The sequence below is a fragment of the Anas acuta genome, chromosome 7 (assembly GCF_963932015.1).
Source record: "Anas acuta chromosome 7, bAnaAcu1.1, whole genome shotgun sequence".
NCBI lineage: Eukaryota > Metazoa > Chordata > Aves > Anseriformes > Anatidae > Anas > Anas acuta.
In genome coordinates, this window is record NC_088985.1 from 18,653,621 (window position 1) to 18,670,192 (window position 16,572).

Consider the following 16,572-nt stretch of genomic DNA (forward strand, 5'->3'; position numbering starts at 1 on the left):
AGCTACCAGCATGAACGCAGAGTTACTGTCCCACAGGCCTTCTGCCTAAATAATGTCCCACAGCAAACACTGTAAGAGTAAAATGAGTCTCTCCATCAGGCAGAGCGAACAGTTCTCCTGTCTCTCTGTCCAGAAGAAGTTACTTACTACAGGACTGGGAAGATCCCTTCCTTCTCAATTAAAACAACACCCCACGGGTTTAATGGAGTTGACATCAGGGCTACCTTCACCAGCCTAGCCCAGTACCTAGCCACTGGGGACACTGGGAGTCCATGGGGGCAGGGAGGTACACCGGTATCTCCCAGAATGGATAGATCAAGAGGAAGTCAAGTCAAGCTCGATGGCCTTTTACTGAATCCTCCCTCTTGGGGCCATAAATAGCTCTTTCTGTGGCGACCCTTCGCCTCCCACAGCCCTTCCCCACCTCCACCCCCTCCCCAGCACAGGCTGCTCCTTGCCCTCTGCAGATCATTGTCTCCCTGCTAATGGCCCTGTCTAAGAGGAACAGGTCAGCAGCTTCAGGTGAGAGCCAAAGAGAGCTGTTAATAAGTAAATGATAAAAAAGAAAAAGAAGGAAAAAAAAAAAAAGTTACAGAATGAGCTTGTTTCTTGCCAGGATTTGACTTGAAATTTGGCACCAGGAGAGTCCTGTTGCAAAAGGGCTAGAGCTCTTTGTCTCCCCTTGACCCAAAACTCTAACAGTAACATGGAACTCAAACCTGGGCCCCCAACTCCAAAAAGCGTGCGTGTGTGCATGCACGTGTGTGTGTTCTGTGTCTTGCCAGTTCGGAGTCAGCTTGGAGCCCTTGGAGCCACTCTGCAGGGCTGTGTCTATGTTACGAAATAAAACAAAACCTGGAAGCAATGTGCCCCCAGATCATCCATGCTGTTTAATTAACTACAGGCTCCCTGGCTTGGAAATACGTCAGGGTGAGGCAGTACCTGGCCCTGGTCTGAGGAACAGTGTGTGCCACGAGCCAGTCCCCCTAGATAGCATGGACAAAACCTCTGGCCCCACACCAGTGTGCCCCACACCCCTGGGCATTGCCACGGGCCACATCACAGGGTGTGCAACACACATGTACTATTTGTGCCACAAAACACCACTCTGGTGACTGCTGTACACTTTTCTTGCTATTTCAGTCTTTTCTGGACTGATATAAAAACTCCACGTGAGAAGTAATAACTCCACTGCAATACCAAAGAGGATGCCTAGGGCTGGCTGGTGCGTGGTCTGTGTATGGCCAGACAGCGCTGCTTGGTCTGTGAGCTGGGGAACAACTCCTGCCTGTTACATTTATCCATGGACTGTGGTTACCAAACACTTTTCTGACAGCTGGGCCTGGTGTGGACCCCATCATACTCTGGAGAGGATGTTTCCCAGGACATGTTGGAGAAGTGCAGGAGGATACCTCTGACACAGGGACACCCTTGAGCAGACTCGTTCCCAGCAGCAGCCATCAGCCAGATGGCTCAAATTCCCCTTAGACCACCACCTTGGGCTCTCATCCTGCTCGTAGGAGATGCTGTGGCTCCTGTCCCTCTCTGGGGCATAGTTCCTCCTGGTCCTGCCCCATCCCAGGAGGAGGAGCTGCGGGGTGATGGCCAGACTCCTCCACTCCCACCCTTGTGAGCCTAACCCTGTGGGGTCTCGTATGCCTTTGAAACCCGAGTTGTGTTGATGGATATATTTGCTGGGTGCCTCCCGTCTCTCCCAGGCTCAGCCTGCCCTGTCTGGAGGTTCTGTGAGGGAGAGGGGTCTGGAGTTTAAGAGCGTTATTGTTACCGGAGGAAGGAATTTTCGGTCCTATAAATCAGAGGCAGGCAGCAGTAGGGCCAGCATACTTGGACTGTGTGAACAAACTTCATTTCCTGGGAGACTGGCCTTCAATCACCCTCTGTCATACTCCACTGATCAGAGGTGGACATGAGAGGAGTTCATTAAGGTGGAAGAAAAATAATATAATAGGTCCTCCCCATGCATGCACTATTCCCGACCCCTGGGGGTGGCAAGACACCCCTTTGCTGTGCTGAGATCCAAAACACACACGCACACAAGGAGCCACTCACCCTGAATCTGCTGGTATTCCTCTCCCTAAGCAAATTTCCTTCTAAAAATGGACACCTTGAGCATACCTCGAGGTTTTTTTTTCTGGCTACTTTTCAGATGAACTCAGTTCCACCGTCTGTTGACTCACTTTGTAATTCTTGGCTGCACTCTGCCGGAGAAGGATCGGGCCCAGTGCTCGGTGCAAAAGGAATTGACAATTTGCCGAGCAAAACAGAAAGCTCAAAGCTCTCCTTGTTGATTTTGTTTCCTGGCTTTATAAGTGGATGGATCAATTTTTTTTTTTTGATTTTTGAAGGGGTATGTCCACTCCTGTTTCTCTTCACCTTCCTGCAGCCCTATTGATTTTGAAAATGACCATAATTAGGAAAAGGGGAGAGAATGAGAATAAGTGAAAGTTTAAAAATCAAATACAATGAGTGGAAACAGAAAATATTTTAAGCAAAGGATATGGAAAACAATTTCCAAAGGAGACAATTGTTTAGGAAATATTTTTTATTTTCAGGAACAAATAGTGGGACAACATTCTGTATGCTCTTTCTTAAGAAAAGAGCTCTGCAGAGGCCCAACATGCTGAGCTGCTGCCTGCTATGCACTGGTGCAGAGGTGACAGCAAGCAGAACAAAAACTCTGCAGACTTCTGAGCTCAGGTGGGCTGGTGGCATCCCAGTTGTATGCTTTTTACAAAAAACACAAATTTTTAAATTTTTAAATAAAAAAAAAAAAAAGAGAAAACTTTTTTTGATGACTTTGAAAAGCCTTTTCTTAGCAGTTCTTATGTTGTGGTTGCAACCAGGCAGGTGAGGGAGCAGAAGCAGAAGTTTCAGCAACTGTCACCTTTATATCCAGTGCCTTGATTCCCGTGGACATCTAGAAGCACCAAATCTACCCAGAAGGAAACAAGAGAAGGGTTTGGCATGACCTTATCTTGAACAGACAATCCCAGAAAGCACAAGGCTGGGGAGCACACTGTGGAGCAGGAGCCTCTGCTCGTGTCTGACTTCACATGGCAGCACCTCACCTTCCTTGTGTTTGTGCACATCAGCAGTGGTGGCTATCCATGGCAGAAGGATTCCTTCAGCCTCTGGGAGCCAGGGAAAGCAGAAAGGTGGTAAGCCTGCAGTGCAATGATTCAGTGCATCCTCTCTGAAGATTGTACCAAGGAAACTCCTTTCCTTGTGATCTCTCTTGAGAGACGCGGTCACCAAGTAGTATTTAATCATCCCAGAAAATGTTGTAGGATATTCTCAGTGGGTTTTTGAGTAACTTCTGAGTTAGTAGGGACACTTACTGCATAGAAAACAGGACTGCCTTGTTACCAAAGTCTTCTCCAGAGAGCTTGATCAGACATTTCAGTGGCACTTAATGAATATTCAATGAAGGATTTTGCATGCCTCCCAGATGAAAGAGGTTGCTGGAAAACAGAACTATGGGAAGACTTTTCCACCCTCGCTGTTCATCACCAGACAGGCTCTTTGCAAACCTATCTTTTTATTTTGCAAAATCTTTCTGACCAAATTTTTACACTAATACCTAAAATGCCAGCTGTGCTGTTGTTAATGGATGTACATCTCTGTTGGCTTCAATGCTGTTTAGCATATTAAAATAAAATTAAAGAAAATTTCACTGAGTTATTGAGAAATCCCAGAGAACAAGGATGAAGGAAATCCAAGCTTCGCTGGACTGAAAAGCAAAAGAAATAGAAAACTGAGCTACAACGCTAAGGCAATTGCTGCAGCAGAGGGGCGAGGAGCGTGCAATACTGGTGATGCATGGGGGTACACCAGCTGGGGTGAAGAGAATATGACTGGAGATGTCCAAGGATGCTGTCAGAAGAAAGACACTATACGAATGAGGTGTACCCTATACCCAAACATAGCTGTATGCCCTAGCCCACTCCCACTACATCAGGGCTCTGTTTGGGTCATTAGTGCTTGTTTTAATTTATTTAGCCAATTTTATCGCTGGAAACACACGGTGATTTACAACCTTTCCTGAGTGCACAGATTAATAAGCCTTCTCCTCACTTCCCCTAGAGACAATTAGCACGTAGCCATGATGGGAAATGACTATGAGGAACATGCTGGCAATATGCTGAGAGAGCGAGACATCAGGCTGAATTCTGCCTACAGACAAGGTCACTTAAAAGCCACCACCCGTGCTCAAACCCCCACCTGGAGAGAAGAGCCTTCCCCATCGTGGGGCTGGGCACAAAACACACAACAAAACAGACTGAAGATCTCTCTAGGCACATCTGGCTGCAGGACACAGAGCTTGGATGCATAGTCTAGCCAGGGAGCTGTCATCTACTGTCCAGAAAGAGCTGGAGTCCCCAGCCTCCTGTCTGTTATGTTATAGTTTTTGTGTGTGCCCACGAAGCCCCTTCTGCCTGCATAGGCTACTCCCACTCTCTGAGAGACGAGTGGTTCTGTACTGTGTCCAGCCAGCATATGGGCTGTGTGGATGGACAAGTCAAGCACGCAGTGTGGGGCTTAAATCCCCGAACATCGAGGTAGGCGGGGGGAAGAGGAGGGTTGAAGGGGCCTTTCTGAAGGCCACCAAATCAAAATCAAAAAGAAATTTGTCTGTGTGCCTATGACACCTGGTCCACCAGCTCTTCTCGCACTGCCAGGCAGCTCCCTCTTTGCAAGCACTCTTAAACACCTGGATTTTAAAACTGGCACCAAGTATTTAAATTCACTCTTTCAAAATGTAAGGGAAGAGAGGTAGCAAGAATAGGCTGGCAGCTTTCTCACATTTCCACCTGTGTATTTTTTTTTTAGCTTTCTCAAACTTTTTTTTTCTCCCCAGTTCTGAGAAGTCAAAAATACTTTTGTTCTTTAAAACAGAATAAAATCCAGATTTTGAGGGAGAAAAATTTAGAAAATATTATTCAGAATTTTAGTAAACTCTCTGTCCTTTTTTTCCCCGCACGTATTTTTAAAATTGCCCTTGACAGATACTTTCCAAAAGAAGGTGAAAACAATAACTCCCACTTTACAAGCAGGGAAACCGAGTCACATACAGCCATGTGCCCTCTGCCTTCCTGCCAGCTGCAGCTCACAGGTCATTCTGCAATGGTATAGTCTCCTGAATAACACTACTGTGGTTCTCCTCTCCCATTCAGGTCCCAGGGACTGTGTTCTCCTGGCAGGTTGTCCATGGCTCTCCATGGAGCTTACTGCCATGGCAAGGCCCACGTGGATGTCTGCACGGACTGTTTCTGGGACTTACTTCAAGACATAATCGAGTAAACCAACTTCTCTTCACACAGGGAGTCTGTGTATTCCTGGCATCATCTCGTCTCAGCCTACAGCTCTTCTTTCTCATTGCTCAGACCGCCCAGGCTGCTTTCATCCCTGTTCTCCATGGATTTCCCTCTCCCTTCCTGGAGAAGCATTGAGGTCTGAGGTGGCAGCAGGATTTCAGCCTGTTTCTTGAGCAGGTGATGGGTTGGAGAGGCCGAGAGGAGCGGTTTTTGTGGTATAACCATGCTGGCTGAGTTGTCTCTCCCTCCCCTCTGAACCCAGCCCCACTGATAGCCATTAGCGGGTGGGAGGCTGGCTCACTCCAGAGAGCCTTTGACATAAAGGGAGTTTTCACCCCACCTCTCCATCAATCAAAACTTAAACTTATTTGTGCTTATACACTACTTCTTAAGTAGAGAAAATAAAAACTGGGTTTAGGAGAGTGCAAATATTTAACAATAAAAAAAAAAAAAAAAAAAAACACATTAATTTACCCTTTTTCATTTCTACAGAAGGAACCTTAATGGAGTCACATGACTCTTATTCTAAGTGATAAACCACAGGTCATAAAGCACCACTTTATCACTCTGCACAAGCAGTATAAATAACAGCTATTACCCAACCTCACTCCATCTGATAAGCTCAGAGATTTTCTAATATACATTTCTGATTTTTTAAATAATATTCATGATCATTTCCTCTTGAGCGTTATGAGTCTCTGGCTATGTGGCCCTTGAAACCAGGGCCTGCAAGCCCTTGTACCATCTCCCTGATTTATGGCCACGTTGGTTGGGACTGACGCCCTAATGAAATCTGTGACACTGCATTAATGGGGCTGTTTGTTACCACCGGAGTTCAGCGGCTGGCCGTGGTCTCAGAGCTGTGCTCAGGAAGGCACACGCAGAGTCTATAAAACCCACCCGGTGGGCAGCAAGCCTGCCCTACCTACACATGCTGGGGCACGGCTCCACGCAGAGGCTGTCCAGCGAGGGCTGAAAAAAAACCACCGAGGGTGCAAATAGCAGGTCACGGCTCCACACCACAGCTGCGTGAACGCTGGGAGCAGGCGACAAGCTCGGGGTCTTCCCCGGCACCGCAGCTACACACACAGACACACGTCTCTCAAGCGTGTAATTAATACCCAGCCCCCTGTGTGCAGTCATTCAGTTGCACAAGCCACAGCGAATGTGCACCATCAGATTATCCACTAACAAGCACGTGCGTACGCAGTGTAACCGACACACATCCCTTTCACAGGCTGGAGCTCTGCAGCCTAAACGGGACATGCGGGTGAGCAGCGGTCACCCCGCGCCTCTCCGCCATCCTGCTGGGGGCTGCTTGCTCTCTGCCTCTAGACCAGAGCAACAGGACAGTGTGCAAAACGTGCCTGCGGTGCTGCTCCTGTCGGCAGAGACATCGGCATCAAATAGGCACTCGGTTCCCAAGCAAAGAAATGGCAGCTAGGAGGGCAGCTCAAGTCCTCAGTTCAGAAAATCCCAGCCAGTACGCACACAACAAAGATCTCATGCGTCCATCGCACAATAAAACATATCTGCAAGAGGGTTATTTTAATATCAATATGCTGTATTTAGACATATTATCACGAGCTCAGTCTCAAATCTACCATGGCAAACAGAGAGACCACCAGCTGTAAGAAGGGCAGGTCGGTACTGCTCCTTGGGCTAGGTAATGGCGCAGAATATTTTAACGTATGTACATGCTTGAAGATCTGGACCTATCCTCAGCTGGCTGTGGCCATCCATTCCCTTTTTTGCTCTCAGCGCCCACCAGCACACACCTCCTCTTGAGTATTAGTTGTTCCTGTCTGTCTTTGTTTCATTTTTCCTCTTTTAAAACAGCATAGGAAATCAAATGCAAAAATTCATGTTCATGAAATGAGGACTTCTATGCAAAAGGAAAAAAAAAAAAAAAAAAAAAAAAAAAAAGCTAGAACTCAGTATTTGACCTGAATTCAGCCCTAGTGTAAGGTACCCTAACACTGCAACCTGTCATAGCAATGTATTACCTATTAAATAGTGCAACACAGCATTTGGCTTATTCTACCTTAGGTATATACAGAGAGGAATCTTCATTTCTGTGCGCTTCGTCTTACAACTTCTAAGGCAGGCCTAAAATTTATATTCAAAATGCATATTCATTAAACCAAATGCCTTATTCAGGAATGTTTTGGTGTGGAAAGTGGCAATATTACTGAGTATATTGTTGTGCATATAAAATTCTGTGCCTTTTCTCAGGTTTGCTTTCCTAGCATTTTCAATAGTCAAAATGGCTTACCAAAAAATCAGTGGCCGGACAAATTCACATCTGCTGGAATTATTAAATAATTAAAAATAATAAAGCATTCAGCTTAAAAAATGACAATTTAAAATCAGTAATATTGATATGGCTGAGTTTCATCTATCCTGAAAGGGAAACAGCTTTGACAAGACCATATTTTTAAATAAAATGAGTGTGGTATTATTCTATCAGGTCTCTTTAATTCCAGCATCATAAAAATGTGGTATATCTTTATTGATAGACTTTAGCTGGTGAATTCTCTTCTCTACGGCATATATATGTTAATGATTTTCTCAGCACTGACATACAATATGTTTAACCAGATGATTTTTCCTTTCATTCAAAGTTACTTCTCTGAGCAGTAATTTAGTGGGCACTTCTCAAATGACATCTCTGAGAAATACACACATGGTGCTTTGTTAAGAGTGTATTTTAATGATGTCTTGCTTGACCATGTTTCTTTTTTGTAGAATTGTAAATAATTCGTACTCTTCTCATGATCTGCAGCTGGAGGGATACAAGACTGCAGAACACCGGCTATGCCATCAAACCCACTGTGTGTGCAATCACAGGTGCCTTTGCAACAGGTTTTGAGTCCAAGAGAAACCAGAAAATCCTTCCCTATGTGACACACCACAGAATATTTCCCAAAATCCTGAACCAAACCAACTCGTCCTCAATAGAGCAAACAAAACCCAAACAAATAAAATAATAATAATAATAATAAATAATAATAATAATAATAATAATAAAACACCCTTAAAACAGTAATAGCATATCACAGGAAAAAGGCAGAAGGTACCTGGAGCCAGAGCATCACCCACCCCCTGCTGAGAACTGCACGGGCATGGAGGTGCAGTGAGCAAACAGTCACAGCTGATCTCAGCACACTGCAAATATAACTCCAGTCAGGCAGCGGATGTGCTCTCCTTAATGATATTACTGAACAGATTACATAAATGAGTGAGAATTTATGTACAGAATTTGCATGTGTTTGCAACTGATCTGAAACTTATAAATACATTTCTGTATTTATACGCACAAGTAAATTAATATTGATTTCCAACCAGCAGCACCACCAAAATGGCATTCAAGTGCATGTTTGCAGGTGCAAAGTATTTAGCCAGAGAGCAAAGCAAGTGAATTTGCAATGAGAACAGTAAAACTACGGATGCAGCTCTGGAAAGAATGATTTGCATTGTTTGTCTGGCAGCAGAGCTGGGAGGCTGCAGAGCCGTCGGTCTCTCCCGTGCAAGGCACTGCTGAAGAGTTTGTCCCAGCACCCGCCAGCGAAACAAGTGCCTCAGCAGAGCAGCACCGGTCTAACTCCCAAGTGGGTGCTCATTCCCTGCCCCAAAGAGCTTTATTATACTGGGTGCACAGCTCAACTAAATGGGTAGGCCATTAAAGATTTACAAGCCATTGACACTAGCTAGCTCAGGGACATTGCGGCTACTGCAAGTGCCTTGCCTGCTCCTGCACTGCTTCATTTTCAGCCCCTGCACCTCATTACCTCCCTGAATAGCTGCTATCTGCACACACTCAGCACCCCTGCGTCCCCCTCGTTGCACTCCCAGCCCCACCATACCCATGCACGCCCCGAGGAGGACCTCTCCAGCTTCCCACCTGCCTCAGCCTGTATCTGCTCCTTCCCTCTTACCTGTCCCAGATCCAGCTGCTGCCTTGGGCAGAGGTGCTGGGGTCCCAGCACCTTCACTCACTGAACATCCCCAGCCCAGCAGTGAGCATTTTGGGACTGGTGAGGGCAGGGGCAGAGGAACTGTTGGGGCTGAAGCTGTGTGACTCACATCTAAACCCCTCTCCTCATCACTGGGGAATGCAACTACTTTACCAGGGCTTTGGTTTTTAACCAAGGTTTTACGATCACATCTCTCTAGATTTGCCTTTTATTTTTTTTATTTTTTTCTTTCTTTTATTTTTTTTCCCTCTCCTTGCAACTTGTCCTGATGTTTGGTGCATTTTTCTTGGGTATGCTTTGTTGTTTTAGGGTTGTTTTGTTGTTATTGTTGCTTGCAGCCACTGGAGAGTTCCCCTTCCTCTGGTTAATGGCCCATTACCCAGCTCTCACCATGCAGGGGTAGGGCCTGGGAATTGCTGAGTTCTGGAAAATCCTCATGAGCAGGGAGCGATCTGCCAACAACAAAAATCCTCTCTTTTCAGAGAGGGCTCTACAAAATGGGGTGGTGAGGGGGGACAATCCCCTTGCAGGAGGGATGGCGACAGAGCCCATGGGACTGTGGGGAGAGGGTGGGAGGGAGCCTGAGCCACTGCTGCTTCTTGAAAACAGGCATTGGCTGTGGGGAAGAGGGGGGCGAGGAGACAGAGCCGGATTGTTAAAGGATTCAATGAGCTGTGCCCAATGTATTCGAAAGGTGCTTAAGACAGGCAAAGCTCCTCACCAAACACACTCTGCTGCGAAACAGCACGGTGCACACCCCTGAGCGGAGGGCAGGCACTGAGCCCACCGGTTTGGGGATAGCCCCACAACCCCAAACACACCACCCCAGGAAACAGTCAGTGTCCCTGTGCCAGGTCAAGCACAGCACGGCCAAGGCAGCACTGCTCCAACCCACAGCACGGGCACATAGACCCCTGATCACCAAGCTGGGCTTACTGAGCTTAAATTTATAAAAAGGGGGCAGTTTCAGTCTCAGCAGTCAAAATGTATCCTGATCTGCATCTGGGGACAGCTTGGGCTTGTGATCATCCACTCATCATGGCTCAGTCAGGTACCTCCCATCAGCTAGGCTGCAAAAATTACTGTTTTGGGGGGTCTTGTGGCCCACATCCACTGCAGAGACAGCTTGGTGGCAGAGACACCCAGGTCCCTTAAATTACAAACCCGTGTGCAGGGACTGGGTTATCACACAGACTGTATTCACAGTGTGATGCCTGCACTGGTCTTGGTGGTAGCTTCTATAAGGCCAGCTTTAGACCCCGGGGCAGTCCAGGATTCACATGTGGCAGGGTGAGAAGGAGACCTTCCCTGACAAGATTTTGACTCAGAGAAAGACCTGAAAAAAAGTTCAGCTGGAGGACCTGGTGAAAAGGATGTCTGCAGGCCCACCCACACAGTGCTCCAGTTGCTCCCAAACAGTGAATTCATGTGGCAGAAGTTCTGGGGAAAGTGAAAAAAAAAATACATACATGGAGACAGAAACTAGCCCCACCAACCGCTTGCACCGTTTGACATTAAAAAGTGCTGACAGCGGGGCGGGAGGAGAGGAATGGAAGAAGGGCCACTTTCATCTCATGACAGTCTCCTGCCAGCCCCAGCCACTGCGTCTCCCTCTTGGCCCCCCTCCTGGCCCCTTGCTTTCCTAGGCATTTTATTAAAAAGGGTCACAGCCCGCATTAGGGTCCCTCCCCCAGCCCCGGCCAAAGGAAAACACCCGCCTGTCCCTGTGACCCCCACCTGCCCAGACCTCCGGCTCCATCACTGCTTCCTCCCCTCGAGAAGTGCCATCTCCACCCCACGGCAACCTCCATGTTTCACAGCGAAACATCAAGGCAAAGGGCTCCACGCAGGGGGAAGGTCTCCCCCCCATTTCTTTTTCTCTTACATTAATTATCTCATTTAGTTGAAAGAAAAGTTCAAAAATGAAGCTTTCCCTTGGCAATTTATGATGCTGGCGCAGTAATTTATGGCTCAATACAACTTTATTTTGCTCGTTCTTTACACACACACACACATACACACACATACAGATACACTTAAGGAGACACTAACCTGAATTTATCACACTAAGTACCTGCCTGCTGAAAGTAAAGAGCTAAACATAATTTACAAGGCAGGACAGGGAGGGGCTCGCATGTGGGGGGAAACATTTAGAAGAGTTAATGTTTGAAAGTCGGTCTTTGAAGGTAGGAGGCTCCTCTGGATAGAAAGAGAAAACCTAACTAATTAAAACTGATGTATCAGTTTCAGAAGAAGAATGTGGTAATGAAACTGCCTGGGCAAAAACAACAGGCAGCGGGGTTAGCCACCACGGCTGAGACACCCTCCGGGGAGAAGGTCCCAATTCCAGCCTCAAACCAATGGGGTCTGCGATTTAACTTCCTGGGGCAGTAGCCAAAACCTCCGCCAAAGCGGCTGGTCCCATGTGGAACGCATGACTGGGGGCAGAAGCAAATGTGGGTCATCTGTAGGACCTGAGTCATGGCCATGGCATGCTAGCAATGTGACCCACTGCAGTTCCCATCAGAGGAGGAGGGAGGGAACTAGCTGTGGATGTGTGCTGGTCGTTTCAGGAGCAGCTAGGCACAGTGGATGGTCAAAGGAGAGAATATGCTTGCCCCAAAACGCTGACCGACAGGGCAGGCAACAGCAGGGAAAGAGCAGAGGCCACTTGCTTGGGTGATTCAGTGGCTCTGTGCCATGGCTGGTACTGTGGAATGAAATGTTTGCTGGGCATCACAAATCAAGTGTAAGAGGTTTTCAAGCACACCTGTCTTGACAGTGTGTGCATATGTCAATTGGTGGGTGCCCAACTATAAATAAAGGCCCACCTTCCCCAGATCCGTGCTCTGGCTGAAGCTTTCCATGTTGCCACACTCACATCTTTCCAGGCTCTGCCACCTCCAGGAGATACAGGAAAGGGAAATCAAATGGAAACATCCTGGCTTCATCTCTGCATTTTCCCCTAGAGCCTCACCCAGCCAGCCCCCTTCTCCAAAGCTCCGTGACTTTGATGTCCAGGTGAGAGGTCCTTCCACACACTGCATCCAGGAAGATGAAGGCAATAAATACTGAACAAGAAAGCATGCTGAGACAAGAAACATGTGCAAAACATCTCAACTGCTAGCTGCTTTTCTTTTGTGCACCTGAACTTCCCAACTTCACAAGGCATCTCTATCTTCCAGCTAGGAAACTGAGCCGTCCAGTGACTCAGACCTGGGTCACGTAGCAAGCAAATGCCATTAAATTGATGTCAGCTGAGTGCTAGGTGAGCCCCCTGCAGCCAGACAATTCTTCCGCTCCGGGGGACCAGCAGTCTATTTGATGGGGCACTGACTTTAACCCCATCCCACTGTCTTTGTACAGGACCAAGTGCACAGATTCCTCTGTATCACAGACTTCTTTTGCCTTTATACACCCAAAGAACTGAAAACCACCAGGATAGGAGGTACGCCTGGGTTTGGAGGAAGGAAGCAAAAGATGACCTTTTGTTAAAAAAAAAACAAACACATATAATAACAATAATAGTAAAGAATTGTTTTTAAAGTGATTAGAGAAATGCTCATTACCCAAACATAGATTCATTCAAAATGTGCCTTTCTGAAAAACAGTCAAGCTGACAGTGTCCCTTTAAAGCAATGTGGCTCTGCTTTGGGCAAAAGTACACAAGACAATAGCCTGCGCTTGTCAATCTACACAGCAAATTTCTCGAGCTCAACAACAAAACCCCCAGAAGGTGATCTGTATGTAAACATAAAACACCCGCTCAGTTTGGTAGGAAAGGTGTTATTTTTCTTACTGCTTTCTCCGTAGACATCAGCTTGTTCACAAATCTTACAGCAACCCGCAGCTGTGGCATTAAACAGGTGAGGAGAATAAGGGTTTTTCTTATTGATTTAGGGATGGTTTCATTTGTAAGCAAAAGGGCAGCTGTCAATAGACAGCGTGATCTAGGGCACCAACCTAGAGAAATCGTAAGCACGTGAGCACTCCAGAGCAAGCGGGGGACTCAGGGCTGTTGAATTGGGGCCAGCAGCCTAAACCAGGCTTTATTTCACATTGCATCATAACTCTATTGTGTGAATGAGAGGGAACAACTATTAAATAGGAGGATGGAGGGGGGGAGGGAGAAGAAAACATGTCTGTTTCTTGTCTGGTAATGTTAACAATGTATTTATTAAAACGAAACAAGACTAATCTTCATTCTTCTGTGCTTCTCAGGTAGCCCTGTCTACATTGTCTGTTTTGTTTAGGTTTCACAGTCTTCACCACAGAGGTTATCTGTATTTTGTGTCTTGCAGAAAACTGGATGCTTTTATGTCATAGCAATAATATACAAAGTGCACAAATAAAAAGGTGCAAGCAGTGATGCTGCAGAATTGTTTTTGCCTGAAAATAACAGCAAAAATCCAGCTTAAAATAGCCGTGTTTATTTTGATAATAAAATGTCTGTGCGTCCACATGCAGGTGCGTATGTATGTATTTATGTATATATGTGCATACAGTAGGGAAAGAGAGGCAAGGAGAGAATAAGCCCATCACATCGCTAAGTGTGCAGCACCTCGGCATCACACAGCACCCTGGCTGCAGCCAGAGCCCTCTGATGCTCCGAGGGAGGCAGTGGAAGCGTGCGAGATATGAGGAGTGACAGCCCATCAGGGCAGCAGGATCGGAAGGAAAACTGAAGCAGGGTGTCAGCTCCAATTGTCCTTATCCCGTTCAGGGAACAGGGCTGGGCAATGCAAAGCAGAGGCAGGAAGAAAGGAGGCCGGGACATCTGGGGACTAATCCCCCATCCCCCAGGGATGCTGCACCCATTCAGGATCCGGGGCTGACCCCTGCGTCGCTCCTGGCCCTGCTTTTTTTTTTCATCTTGCGCCCAGGGGTGACAATTTGCCCTGGCTTTCAGGGTGCTTGGAGGGGAGGGTCAGGGGGCAGGTGTGCCAGGGGAGGCTGTGGGGTGGCAAGAGGGTTGTGCTGCTTGCTGGGTCCAGGCAGTGCCGGGGCGGAGGGGAGACTGGGAGGGCAAGGCCTATAATCCCCTTGGTAAATCCACGCCTGAACTATAAAAGGATAATCCATGTGCAACCCTGGCCCCACTTATAGGATTTAGCTCTTAGTGTGGAATACTAATATTTGGCTGTTTGTTTACCCCTGTGAACTAATTTGGCAGATTCTTATGATTCTCACAGGGAGAATTTATTTCGATTTTGATATTACTCAAAGCCTTGGGTCCTGGAGTCATAGGATTATATGCAAAGCTCTGAGCAGACTTTTTTAATCCTTTTTCTTAAGAAATAACTATTTGTTGTAGATGCGGCAAAAAGCTTGAAAGCTGGCCTGCTGTTCCACAGCACAATGGCATCAGAAAAGAAGCCACTTGCTAATTCCCTTTTTTTTTTTTTTTTAACATGGTGATTTTTAAGCCAGTTTTGCAACTGTGAGAGGTGAATGGGGATCAAGCCCGTGATTTTGAAGAGCCAGCACGGTCAAGCCAGGCTCTGTTTGTAGATTCCCACTGTTTGGTGGCTCCCGGTGCCTGGCTGCCAGCTCCTAACCCAGTGGCATTGCTTGGGACAGCAGTTTCACAGGCAGATGCAGTGTCCTTCCTGCTAAAACAGTGTGCAGACTTTGGGGAGAAAGAGGCTCGGGAAGAAAAAAGTCACTTGTTAGGACTGGGAATTCAGCTTTCAATTAAAAAGTAACTTTCTAACCTTGGACAAAGCAGAGGATGGCTTGAAAATGCCGCATATGCAGCCCCTTAAAACAGAAAGCCAGTACAAGAATCCTAACTATGTTATTTTTATAATCTTGCTGGTTTGAGGGCTTGCTCTTTGATTATTAAGTGTTAAAGTTGAAAATACCAGAAAAGATGTGTTGTTTTTGTAATGTATTCATTGCAAAGTGTAAAGAAATGGAATGGAAACCACAGTTCTCTATAAATGTATTTGTGAGTGTTCCTCTCCTAGCATCCTAAAATAAAGTTTGAAAAAATAATCACAATTAGAAACAGGGCAAGTTGAGATATTTTCTAAAGATTCAACTCTCAATTCGGGAAAACATTAAATTTTAATTCTGAGCCCAAGACCGTTTCTTCTAAGAAGATTTAAGTGCATGCCTAAAGTTGAATAACTGCAGAAGGGCTCCACCAAGTCAGGGCCTTGAAGACAAAGCTGGCAATAAAATAACAAAATTTATCACGATTAAAAAAAATTCTCCCTTAGTAAAAACTGAAGCAATTCCTAAAAAACAAACCTTCATAAATCAGGCAAACAAGACAGGCAGATGAGAATCATATCAGACAGTGGAAATGAGGCAAAAATAATTTAAATTATTTACACATTTTGAAACTTCACAGGGCTGAGAACAGAGGGTAAAAATCTTGCTGAATAAATCAGGGACACAACCAAAATTTGTGAACAGCAGTTTAAACTGGAAGCACCAGGTACAAATCCTAGGAGTCCAGCCGCAGAAAGTTTTTAGAGGACACACGTGCAGCGCAGGTACCTGTTTTATTTTCCTCGTCTTCAGATCTTCCTGTGAGAGCTTCTCTCGGACGGTTTCAGCCCCTCAGACTGCCCCATTTCCAGAGCCGGCTGGACAGGGAGCTCCCATTAGGGTTCACTTGCTTTCCACACTAGCTGGGCGTCTGTGCCGGAGCAGCACAGCAGAGCAGCGGGCGAGCATGCAAGGATGCTCGGGCACTCTGCAACGCTTCCTTTCATTCTCACCAATACCCTGCAAATGTGCGTGTGGCTAAATACATGCATCGGCTGTCATTTTTACCCCTCGCTCAAATGCTGACAGCCAGTTCCGTCTCTGCTAGTAGCTGTTAATAATTAATCTGAAATGATACAAAGATTTGGAAAATATCTTTTACACCAGGGATGTTTTCCCAAATTTGTTACAAAGACAATGGGAAGGGAGACAATGTATTCATACAGACAAAGGGGAGGGAGTGTGTGGCTGTCTGATTTTCCAGGGGTTTTAACTTGTTTCTGTTTCCTGCTCTTTTCTTCTAAGCTTGTTTTCCAGTGGCAGGATTGAAGAGCCCTTAACATTAACCAAAACTGGGGGAAAAACATATTACACTGAAGATTTGAAGGGAGTCTTTTGCTTAGTTTATTAAAAAGATCAAGAGGTGACTTGCTTCCTGCATATACTTTTCTTCCTAGGGAAGAAATATCTGGTACTAAAAAACTCCTTAATCTGCCAGAGAAAGCCATAACAAGAACCGATGGATAAATGCTGAAGCCAGA

At 46.2% G+C, this 16,572-nt stretch overlaps 1 long non-coding RNA gene across 1 annotated transcript in view; it reads right to left on the reverse strand.

Annotated features, from left to right (window-relative positions):
- Window positions 1-16,266, reverse strand: part of LOC137859473 (uncharacterized) — a 38,955-nt gene extending 22,689 nt beyond the window's left edge. Inside the window, exon 1 of the long non-coding RNA XR_011098315.1 lies at window positions 15,821-16,266. This is a non-coding gene — a long non-coding RNA (uncharacterized lncRNA). The remainder of the gene's footprint in view (window positions 1-15,820) is intronic.
- Window positions 16,267-16,572: the final 306 nt, after the last annotated feature.